Raw genomic sequence first — 10,801 nt, 5'->3', positions numbered from 1 at the left:
TCTCCCTGGTGATTCTAGGTTCTGCCATATTAGCTACTACAACCACACAGGGCAAGCACTTTACTGACTGAGCCATCTCCCCAGGCCTGTGTCAACTGTCTGAACATATAAAGGTCACACTTAATGCTTTGCCTCCATAGGGTGTGCCTGGGCCAAAGCTTTCCTGAAATAACCTCCAGGCACCCATTGTACCAAAGGGCTGAACATGCTTTGCAGCAGGAAAAGCCCTGGGAGGAGCTGTTCACACTGTGAGCACATGAACATGAAAGACTGAATCACAACCTTCTGCCTTGCAGTCTTCTGCACGAGATACACAGGAGACTCAGGCACTAGCAGCAGCCTCTGGGTCACCTTCCCAGAGCTCAGAGGTTCTCAGTCATCAAGAGCAGATCCTGGACACGGACCGCATCTCCCAGCCTTCCCCACTAAGCCTCACATATGCCTCTCTGTGTAGCTGTCTCCTCTTGGTCCACATCTCTCAGTGCCTTCTCCATTTTCTCTGAGATTTCTCTCATGTGATGGAGCCTGCCTCCCCTGGAGAGGTTTCTGATGGGATTGCAGGAAGGGATGTTTGGGAGTGGGCAGCTGTGACATCTGGAGGGAACAAGATCATTCAATGAACAGAGTTCTGTTAGCAGCAGTAGCAGCTGCAGTGTCCAGAGTAACTGGTAAAAACTGCCCAGATATCAGCAAACCTGGGTTCTAGGGTTGGCTCTGCCCTGAACCAACAGGTGGTCTTGGGGAGTTCTTCCCTGTGCCCCAGTTCCCAGCTATTCGAAGAGACAGTTTCTAGAGTCCTCTCAAACTCTATATCCTGACAATCAAAAAAGCTGAGAGTCACAGAAGGGGGAAGCTCACCTCTTGACACCACCAGGCGGATGATTCTGAGAACACTGATTATTCCGGGATTGTCAAGGATCCCACAGTCATAGAGACCCGAGTCTCTCATCGTGAGTGCAGTCATGGTGACAGTGAAGAAGCCAGAGTCAGGATGGTCCCGGATGGAGAATTTTGGCCGCTGAATATCTGTTCTGAGACTGGACACTAACACTTTACAACGTTCTGTTGATATTTCCTGACACCATACCTTCGCGTTGACTTTTTCGCTGTTATAATACTGGCATTTCACAGAAAAGGTCTGGCCCTCCACTGCTTGAAATAACTCTGCTTTCTCTGCACAACAGGCTGGGAACACACACACCCTTCAGGACAGAGAGTCCCCAAGTCGGCACAACAGGGCTAGGAGAGGGGCTCCCTTCTCCGGGAGTGACCCTTTTGTGTCTATGCTGAGGGTGTGGCTTAGAGACAGTTGCTGGTTACAATCATCATGTGTTCTGCTTTCCCAGCTAATGGGCCCTATTTTGTACACCTCCAACCCTTTCCATCTCCTCTTCCTGGTTCCTCCCCTCTATCCTTGTCCCCTGTCCTCACCTGAGACCAGGAGCACCAGCAGGATGGAGGATAGCAGGTATGTGTCCTCGCAGGCCATAGGTCCTCTTCTCGAGCTGTAGGGGAGCAAGCAGGGAAGGAGGGAGGGATGCTCTGAGAAGAGGACACCAGGGCAGGGCAGGGTCCAGGCAGCCCCCACAGCCAGTGCAGGGTGTACTGCTGAGGAAGCCTGGACCTCCGAGGACAAGAGGGAAGCTGAGCAAGGCCTGTGCGGCCCTGTGGCTCCTCCAGCACAGGCTCTGCTCTAGGCTTCTGTACTGAACTAGATAAAGGCTCACAGAGATGGAATAGTCTCCTGCCTCAGAAGATCTGGGTGAGAAAAGCTGATAAAACCCAGGAAGGAACCCTACTGAAGTAAGAATGTGCTCAATTCTCCTCAGCATACCCACATTTTCCCCACTTCCTCTTTAGCCTCAAGTTTCTGTTTCCTACCCACAGCTGGCTCCCACTGAAGGCAGGTGACAGAACCAGAGGTCCTTTGGAGACCTGGCTAGAACTCTAAGCCCTCCTTGCTCTCAGGGATCAGAACTTTCCTGATTAGTTCACCTGGGGACCAAGAAGTTCCATGTGGACTAGAGGGGATGAGGAGAAGGGGGTGGATATGCATTCTCAGGAATGGAAGAGCAAGGGGGTCCTGATTAGTGTGGTAATGCAAATCTGGGTATGAAGGGAGAGAGCTCAGAAGGAGGGAAGGGAAAGGGGAGCTCCAACCCCGTGTCACCCCCATATACCCAGCTACCCAAAATGTCACAGTCACTGCTAATGTACTTATTAAACACACTTCAAAAATAACTGTTACAGGACTAAATTTAGAGATGGCTCAGCAGGCAGGGACACTTGCTACCAAGACTGATAACCTGGTTTGATCTCCATGACACACATCGTAGGAGAGAATCAACTCCCAAAAGTTCCCCTCTGACTTCTACACACGCGAAAACTTTAAAGTAAATAAATAAACTGTTATTACATGAGCTACAAGAAGTCACTAGCTACAGGCTGTTCATAGTCAGCAGATGAGCAGGCAGAGAACCAGGCATGCTGGTGCCTGACGCTAATCCTAGACCTTGGGAGGTGGAGGCTGGAGGATGTGAGGTCAAGTTCATCCTTGGCTAAACAGCAAGTTCAGTCTGGACTACATAAGACCCTGTCTCAAAATAAACCAGAAAATTAAAATACTATAGGAACAGGGAAGCCCCTTTAAATGTCAATGTTGTGTAGCAGCTAGGATGCCAGGGACAAGGGCTGACCCAGATCCACAGGACTTGGGAAAGACTCTGGGGAGGAAAGGGACAGATGTGTCAGCACTACATGCAGTGAGGAGCCCAGGCCCCGTGTGAGGAGGTCTGAGAGGCAGGGGAAGCCTTTGACCAAGCTGGCACAGGGTGCTAAGACTTTAGAGAACAGTGTCAGTCAGTGGTGAGGCGGGGTGTCTAGGAGGAATGTGGGCCATGGGAAAGTGACTTTCAGCAGCTGAACTGCTCGCTGAGGTGACATCTGCATCCTCACACCTGCCAGCATGGAGCAAGAAGTCCAAGGATGCTGAGGGCAGACCTGGCAGCATGCATCTCCATAAGCAGAGCAGGCATGCATCTGCAGCCACGGAGTGAATGTTCTGGAGCGTGCACAACTGTGGCCCAGGGTTACTTTACTTGCTCCTTCTGGTCAAACAGTGAGCTTTGTGCAGGGGATTCCAGTCTCTATGGCCCTTAGCTCAGGAAGTGGTGACCTCTCCAAGGCAACTCACAAAGTGACCAATAGCTCAGAGGCCTGGAGGACCTGTGGATGTGGAAGCCTCAGGGCAGGATGGAGAGTGTGGCCTCCTGTGCTCTGAAGAAGTGAGAGGCTTCTCTGAAAGACGGTGAAGGCTAAGTCAGAGAAGCCATGAGGGTAACCGCATGCAGGAGAGCTTGGAACACACTGGTCCAGGACAGGAAGCTGAGACAAGAGCTGTGGGTGCCCACCTGTAAGATACCTGGAAAGGGGGCCATTGAGGGAGTCACTGGGGATGCAGACAAGTAAACAGACAGGCTCCTGTAGGGGAACAGAAAGAGCACAGCCAGACTGTGCCAGGACACTGAGGTCCTGCCATCAGTCTGAGCCAGCCTTTCAGGCCTCGGCGGGGTCTTAGGACTCCAGGATAAGCAGATACTGTAGTTTTCATGTGAGACATTCCCTTTCCAGCGTGTTTGCACACTTGGTCCCCAGCTGGTGGTGTTGCTTGGGTGTGGGATCCCAAGTCAGATGAAGGATGGTAGAGCATTGCCCATACCCTGGACATCTCTCAGAGAGCACGGCAAGAGTGGGGTCTCTTCCTACCCAATAAAAGACTGGGCCTAACCCAACTCCATAGAGACAAAAGCTACAACTTGATAAAGTCAGTAATGTTTCTGTGTCCTGTTAATCCTCCCCTTCACTCCTCTAACGAACTGGCTTTCCAGGGATCATGTGACCAGCAGCCCAGTCTGCTAATCTGACTGGAATGCTTGGAGGCCCCTCCTCCACTGCAGAACTTCCTCCCTTGACTTCATTTTCCTTCTCCCCAGTGCCCACAGATAGATAAGCTGACCCTGCGATTTTAGTAGGTGACCTGTCCTAAGAAACAGTCTCTAGGGTCCTTCATACCCTTTGCACTCATACTGAGATCCTGCTCCCCAGCTCCTCTGCATGCTGGGACTGCCAGTGGTGGGGGCAATCGACCCACATTTGGGACCCTTGTGGAACCTTTGCAGGTTGGAGTTTCTTCAGAGAAACCGGGTCACTGGAGTCAGGCTTGGAGGTTGTACAGTTGGGTCCCATTTTGTGTTTCTTATCTGCTTCCTGGGTGCAGAGGCAGTGTCACCAGCCTTCCTCCTGCACCTGCCAGCTTGTCTTCCCTGCTGAAATGACTGCACCATTCTGGAACTATGAGTCAAAATAAATCCTGTGTCCCTTAAATTGATTTCTTAAAGCATCTTTTACCATAGCAACAAGGAAGCAAACTAAAACAAAACAGAATGTTAAATCCAAAAAACAATGCTACTGTGACTGAAAACATTTTGAGCCAGTTCATAAAGGCCACGAAGAGCACACCTGTGAGCACCCCACTAAGCGCTCCTGTGAGCACTCCCATGAGCACAACTGTCAACACACATATTAGCATACCTGTGAGCACACCCGTGAGCACTCAGGCCTTGTGAATTTCTCTCTGTCATTCACAAAACTGCAGGTAGAGACAGCACCTATCTTGCAAAGTCCTTGAGAGGATTGGTGAAGTAATGTATTGAAAAATTTGTTGCTCAATAAATGAGATATTAATATTCAATATAAAATCATAGTGGACACATAGATCAATTGGTAGACTACTTGCCTAGCTTGCAGGAAGTGCTGGGTACAAACTCCAGGGCCACATAAACTTGGCATGGTGGCACACACCTGTAATTGTGGCACTCAAGATGTGTTGGGAGGATCTGAAGTTCAAAGTCATCCTTGGCTATATGAGAATTCTAGTTTTTTACTGAAAATGTCCATCTCTTTTCTTCATACAGATCTAGGAAGGGAGGTAGGACATCTTTAGTGATTATTTGTTCTCATCAATTTAAAAACAAAATCTCGTTGTTAAGATGGGGGTCACAAGCTGTGATGGTGTAATCCCTACACCGGGTATGCTGAGGCAGGAGGATTGTTGTTTTAAGGTCAGCTTGGGCCACATAGTGAGATCCTGTCTCAAAAAAATCAAACCAAACCAAACAAACAAATAAAAACAACAACAACAATAAAAGAAAACAATCCCCCCTCCACGCACACAAAACCCAGGTATTGGGTTCTGGAGAGATGGTTCCATGGTTAAGAGAGAGCACTGATCTTACAGTGGACCCAAGTTCATCTCAAAAACCCATTAGTATCAACCCAGCTCCAGGACCCAATGCCCTTTTCTGGATTCTTTAGGCTCCTGCACACTCACAGGTGTATATGCCTCTGCCTTCTGGATGCACATAATTCAAAATAAAATTAAAAAAAGAAAACAAGGGCTGGGGTACCCTCAATGGCAGAATATTTATTTATCATGGACAACACCTAAGTTGGATTGATACCCTCAATATGAAAGAGGATAGGGCTCCTTTTGCAGGGCTAGAGAGTTACCTCAGTGGTTAGAGCACTGTTGCTCTTGCAGAGGACCTGATTTTGCTTCCCAGCATCCACAAGGGGACTTACAACTCTCTGCAAGTCCAGTGCCTGGAAGTTTGAAGCCCTGTCTTGTAATGAGCTTTTATTCTGTTTTGTCATTCAGCTCTGAAATAATGACATGGGAACTTCTTATTAATTATGAAACCTTGGCTTTTAGCTTACACTTGTCTCAAATAGCTCGTATAGCTTAAATGAACTCACTGATATTAATCTAAGTTTTATAATGTGGCATTAATTCTCTTCCATCTTGCACCCTGTGTTTTCTCTCTGTGTCTCCTTAGCATCTACCATGGACCTCAACTCTCCTCTCTTGCAGAATATTAGTTGAAGATGTGTTGTATTTGTTAATACCGTGAAATATTTGTTTAAATGATGCAAAGGTGCGTTGCATTCTTTTATGTTGCATTTGTTTAACTCTGTGAAGCTGCCTAAAACACTAGCTAGCTTAATAGCTAGTCAGGAAAGGTACAGATGGGAGTGCCAGGCAGAGAGAATAAATAGAAGGAGAAAAGAGAAAAAGAAGGAATGGGAAAAAGAGGAGAGGACAAAGCAAGGGGTCACTCACCCAGCACCACAGCAAGACAAAGAATAAGAGAGAAAATAAAGATATACAGACATAGAAAATGGTAAAACCCAGAGGTAAAATATATATGGCATGATTTAAGGAAACCTGGAAAGAAACATGCCAAGCTGAGGTCTGGCACTCATAAGTAGGAATAGCATCTGTGTGATTATTTGGGAACTAGATAGCAGATCCCCAAAGAGAAAAAGTATATATATATATATATATATATATATATATATACCCAATACAAAACTCCAAACAACCACACTTCCTTTTTCTATTTGCCTGGAAGTTCTGTTTACACCTCCTGGCTACCCATTGGCTATTGAGCTTTTTATTACATGAATCATAGGAAAGCAACACATGTTCATACACTGTACAAATAACTCACATCACTCTCTGGCACCATCTTCGGGGGTACCAAACATGCACATAAGTATATACATACACCTTACATAATAAATTAAATAAATCTGCAAAAAGAAAAGATACAAGCACACAAATCAAAGAATTGTTCCATGTGTATGTTGGTTTTTATCAACTTGACATAAACCCAGGCATATCTGGGAGTAGGGAATCTCAATTGAGGAGCCCTTCAGCAAGGAAACTCTCTAGACTTCATTCCCATCAGAAGGAGGTGCCCTGCTATTCCTGTGGCCTCCCTCTGGTCACACACATACTGGTTGTCATGGGTGGCACTGAAGATTCAATGATAAAATGCACACAGTATGTTGATGCATATACTGATCCCATCCATTGATGCCATCTCTGCCTCCAAGAGTTTCCCAGACAACAGTATCCAACTTGACTTGATTTCTCTTTCCCTGTTGCATAATACTCAAGAAGGGATCTTGTCTTCTTGGTCCATGGTTGGGAGTGTTCAGAGGATGACAGAGGAAGACAAATCTGAGTGTTGTTTTCCAGAGAGGAAGGCCCTAGAGGCTGGGAGAGCAGGCTGCTTCATAAGCTAGGGCCTGCCCAGCTGGCTAGATTTGCACTGCCTAAGGCAAGGACAAGGGGCAGAAATAGCAATGGTTGCCCCTAAATCTCACGTCTACCATAAAAGGTGGCAGGAGGAGCACAGGGTTTTCTTATTTGAGTCCAACACATCTATTCCGGCAGAATGGCCAGAGGTGCTGGGCATTGGTTCCTGTCTTTTGAGGGTGCAGAGCACATACCCAATATGATGGTTGGATTGTGGAGAAAGGGAAGGGCCTGCAGGGGACATTCTGGGCCTTAAATATCACATGTGATTACAGGCTCATTCATGTCACAGTCTCTCCTTAGCCCAACCCCACTCTCAGCTCCTCCTGTGAGACAGACATGGCTGAAATTCATAAGTCACTGTTGTGTGGTGTCATTTTCTGTCCTCTAAATGACCTCCATGTGACAGCAAACAAGACAGTGAAGATTAGGGTCTTACTGAAGAGTCCACAGACTGTGAGAACAACCATGCTGGATATGGAGACCCTGAGGAGAGATGAGACTGAAGGTTGATCAATGACCACCCACACTGCTGAGTTTAGAGAACTCTTTCCCATCCAATCTTTCCAACTTAGGTCCTCCATGCAGCTTTCTTTCACCCTGTGGGAAAGTTTAGATGCAGTTTAGATGATCTCTTCCTAAAATAACCAACTAGAAATGTGCTTGCAGGAGAGTCTAGGGTTCAGGTCCAGGAGATGCATAAGGAGGAGTTCACCTGGGTATCGTGACTTTCTATGTAGAATGTTGTCGGGTCCGTATCTAGGCAACCTGCTCCCTGTTGTCCCCGATCTCATATGCTTCTGGGGACAGCTGTCCTACCTTAGTCTTCATTTTCCTCTCCAGAAACCAAGAAGAATCCAACCTTACCTAAAACCCCATTGTGAAGTTGTCATGATTTCAGCAAAATGCTTCTCCAAGTTCCAGATAGAATGCAGTAGACACAGGAAAGTGTCCCACCCAGAAGAGAGAGAGAGAGAGAGAGAGAGAGAGAGAGAGAGAGAGAGAGAGCTCTGCCTGACCTGAAAAAGACAGGTGGGGACACGGTGCTCTACATAGTAGGACACAGGGACAAAAGGAATATAAAGATGGAAGCTGACACTCACAAATGCCTGTTAGAAACTTGAAAATCTTACTTTAGGATCCTGAGATAACCGGCTAGAGATGTAGGTTGGAGTTGAAACATCTACACAGCACGATAAGGCCCCCATTTCTCTCCTCAACATTGCAAAAAACAACAGCTGAACTGCTGAGAATCATGGCAGAAATTGACACCCCATTAATGTAGAGTTGGGTTCTCACACCAGTGTTGAACTCAAGTACAAAAGAAAACAAATTAAAGAAGCAAAGCAAAGCAAAACAAAACGAAAGCAAATGCAAAAATTGGAATCAACTCCAAAATTGCAAGAGTTGTGGGGCTAGTCAGGCATGAGGGTGCATGCCTTTATTCCAACTCTTGGGAAGCAGAGGCAGGTGGATGGATCTCTGTTGAGTTTACAGTCAGCCTGGTCAACATAGAGTTCCAGGTCAGCCAAGGCTACACAGTGAGATCTTATCAAACCAAACCATAGAAAACCTGTGGCTTGATCACTTTCCAGCTCTGACTGCCAGTATCCCTACACTACAGAGTTTCCCAACTTGCATGAAGTCACACAATGTGCCTGCCATGAGAACCCAGGCTCACTGAGAGTATTTCACTACACTATCCCACTCCTGGGTTGGTGGGTATGATAGGCATTAAAGACACCATTCCCCTCTTCTTGATACCCAGGTGTGAAAGAAAGTGGAAGGTGAGTTGGGGAGGATTGGGTGAGCTTGGGAGGATGGGATGAGATGGGGAGGATGGGGTGAGCTTGGGAGGACGGGATGAACTGGGGAGGACAGGAGCCTCTTCTCAGTCAGTCATCGCTTCTAACCTCTCAGGGAAATTCTTCACAGACTGAGGGAACTTGAGTCTGCCCTTGCTGCACCTAACCCCATCTTTATCCCCATATCCTCGCAGCCCATGGGCTGGGTACCAAAGTATTCATACAAGGAGCTCAGTAGACTGAAAACATAAAGGTAACACCTGTCATATTGAAGAATGTGAATCCAGGATCTGAAGAGGGAACATCAGCAGATGACTTGGGTTATGGTTACACACACACACACACACACACACACACACACACACACACACACCTGGTAAAGAGAGTGCTCAGTTCCTTTGTGGTATTAAATGGGGGAGCTTTGGTTCTTGTCCAAGTCGGAATCATGGCAAAGGCAGTAGCATTTGAATGACCTGCAGGAAGACACCAAGAATGTATGGATAAATGGATGGACAGATGATAGATGATGGATAATAGATGGATAGTTAAATAGGTAGAGAGGAGTGGAGCTGGGGAGGGAAAAGAACATGGCTATTCAAGAAGCAAGGATTTTTCTAGTAAAATCCAACAATCCAGCCTGAAGCAGAGACAGAGACAGATGAGTGGAAAGAGAAAAGGAGGAGGGTTGGAGAGGAGTGAAGGAAAGACTCCTCGGGCTGTCTGAGGTGAGGAAACATTCTCCTCTGCTTTTGTCCAGCTCTCCACCTCCCCCTTTTCCCCCTTACATGGCTCCCTCTGCCTCTGTAAGTCACGTCTCTCTAAGGTGTCCTTTACTGCTGTATTGCATCTGAGCCTCAGCTTGGGCTTGGCACAGACTCCCTGGTTCTAGGAAGGGAGGCCTGTTTCTCTTTTCTCTGCCATCCTTGATCATCCACTATTACCACTGGGGATGTAGAGCCCAGCGAGGCACCAGATGCTCCTCGGTGAATTCAGAAATCCCTAGAGGGACTTGTAAGTTCATTGGCTCCTACTAAAGTGAGCCTAGACCCTTGTTCCTCATAAGCAAGGGTCACTTCAGGTCTGCTGAGCCAGGGTCTGCATGAAATAAGGAGTTCAGGTGGTTCATGTCCACAGCAAGGTCTGACAAACACAGTTTAGAAGCCCATTTTGGCACCAAGGGCATCTTGGGAGGAGGAGAGTAAATTACAGGAGATTACTAAGGACACGACTTCTAAGTAGAGACTTGAAAATGGAGTCCAAATATGTTCCATGTCTAATGATTGCCCTTTACTGAACACTGATACCCAAGGTGATCCATGGCTAGCACCCCACTTACTATTGTCCTTCACTGGACCTCAGATAAAGATTCTGGGAGAAAGCCAGGCTTCTAGAAACCCTGGGGTCCTATGTATCCTCACCTGACCCAGCTTTCTCTCCCCTCTCACAGCTTGTGCCCTGCAGCCTGAAATGTCAGCTGAGCTCTGTTAGAACTGGTGTGCCTAAAACTTACATGATTTGTGTCTTATTTTCTGTTTTTACTGCAGAGTCACATGACATGTGGTTCATGGAAGTCAAACTTTGGAAAGGATCCCCAAGTTGTATTATGTGTTTTTATGTGAATATGGATACACATGTGTGTAAGGGTGTACATGAGTTGGAGGCTAGGGGTCAACCTCAGTTGCCATTCTTCATGATACGTGAGGTTTTTGAAGCAGAGTTTCTCACTTTTTCCTTGAAATTCACTGTTTCGGCTAGACTGGCTGGCCAGTGAATCCAGGGATCCACCTGCCTTCACCTCCATTACTAATGCTAAAGCCTATCATAGGCTTTTTGA

The sequence above is a fragment of the Chionomys nivalis genome, chromosome 19 (genome assembly GCF_950005125.1).
Source record: "Chionomys nivalis chromosome 19, mChiNiv1.1, whole genome shotgun sequence".
NCBI lineage: Eukaryota > Metazoa > Chordata > Mammalia > Rodentia > Cricetidae > Chionomys > Chionomys nivalis.
Note: the sequence above shows the minus strand (reverse complement) of the source record.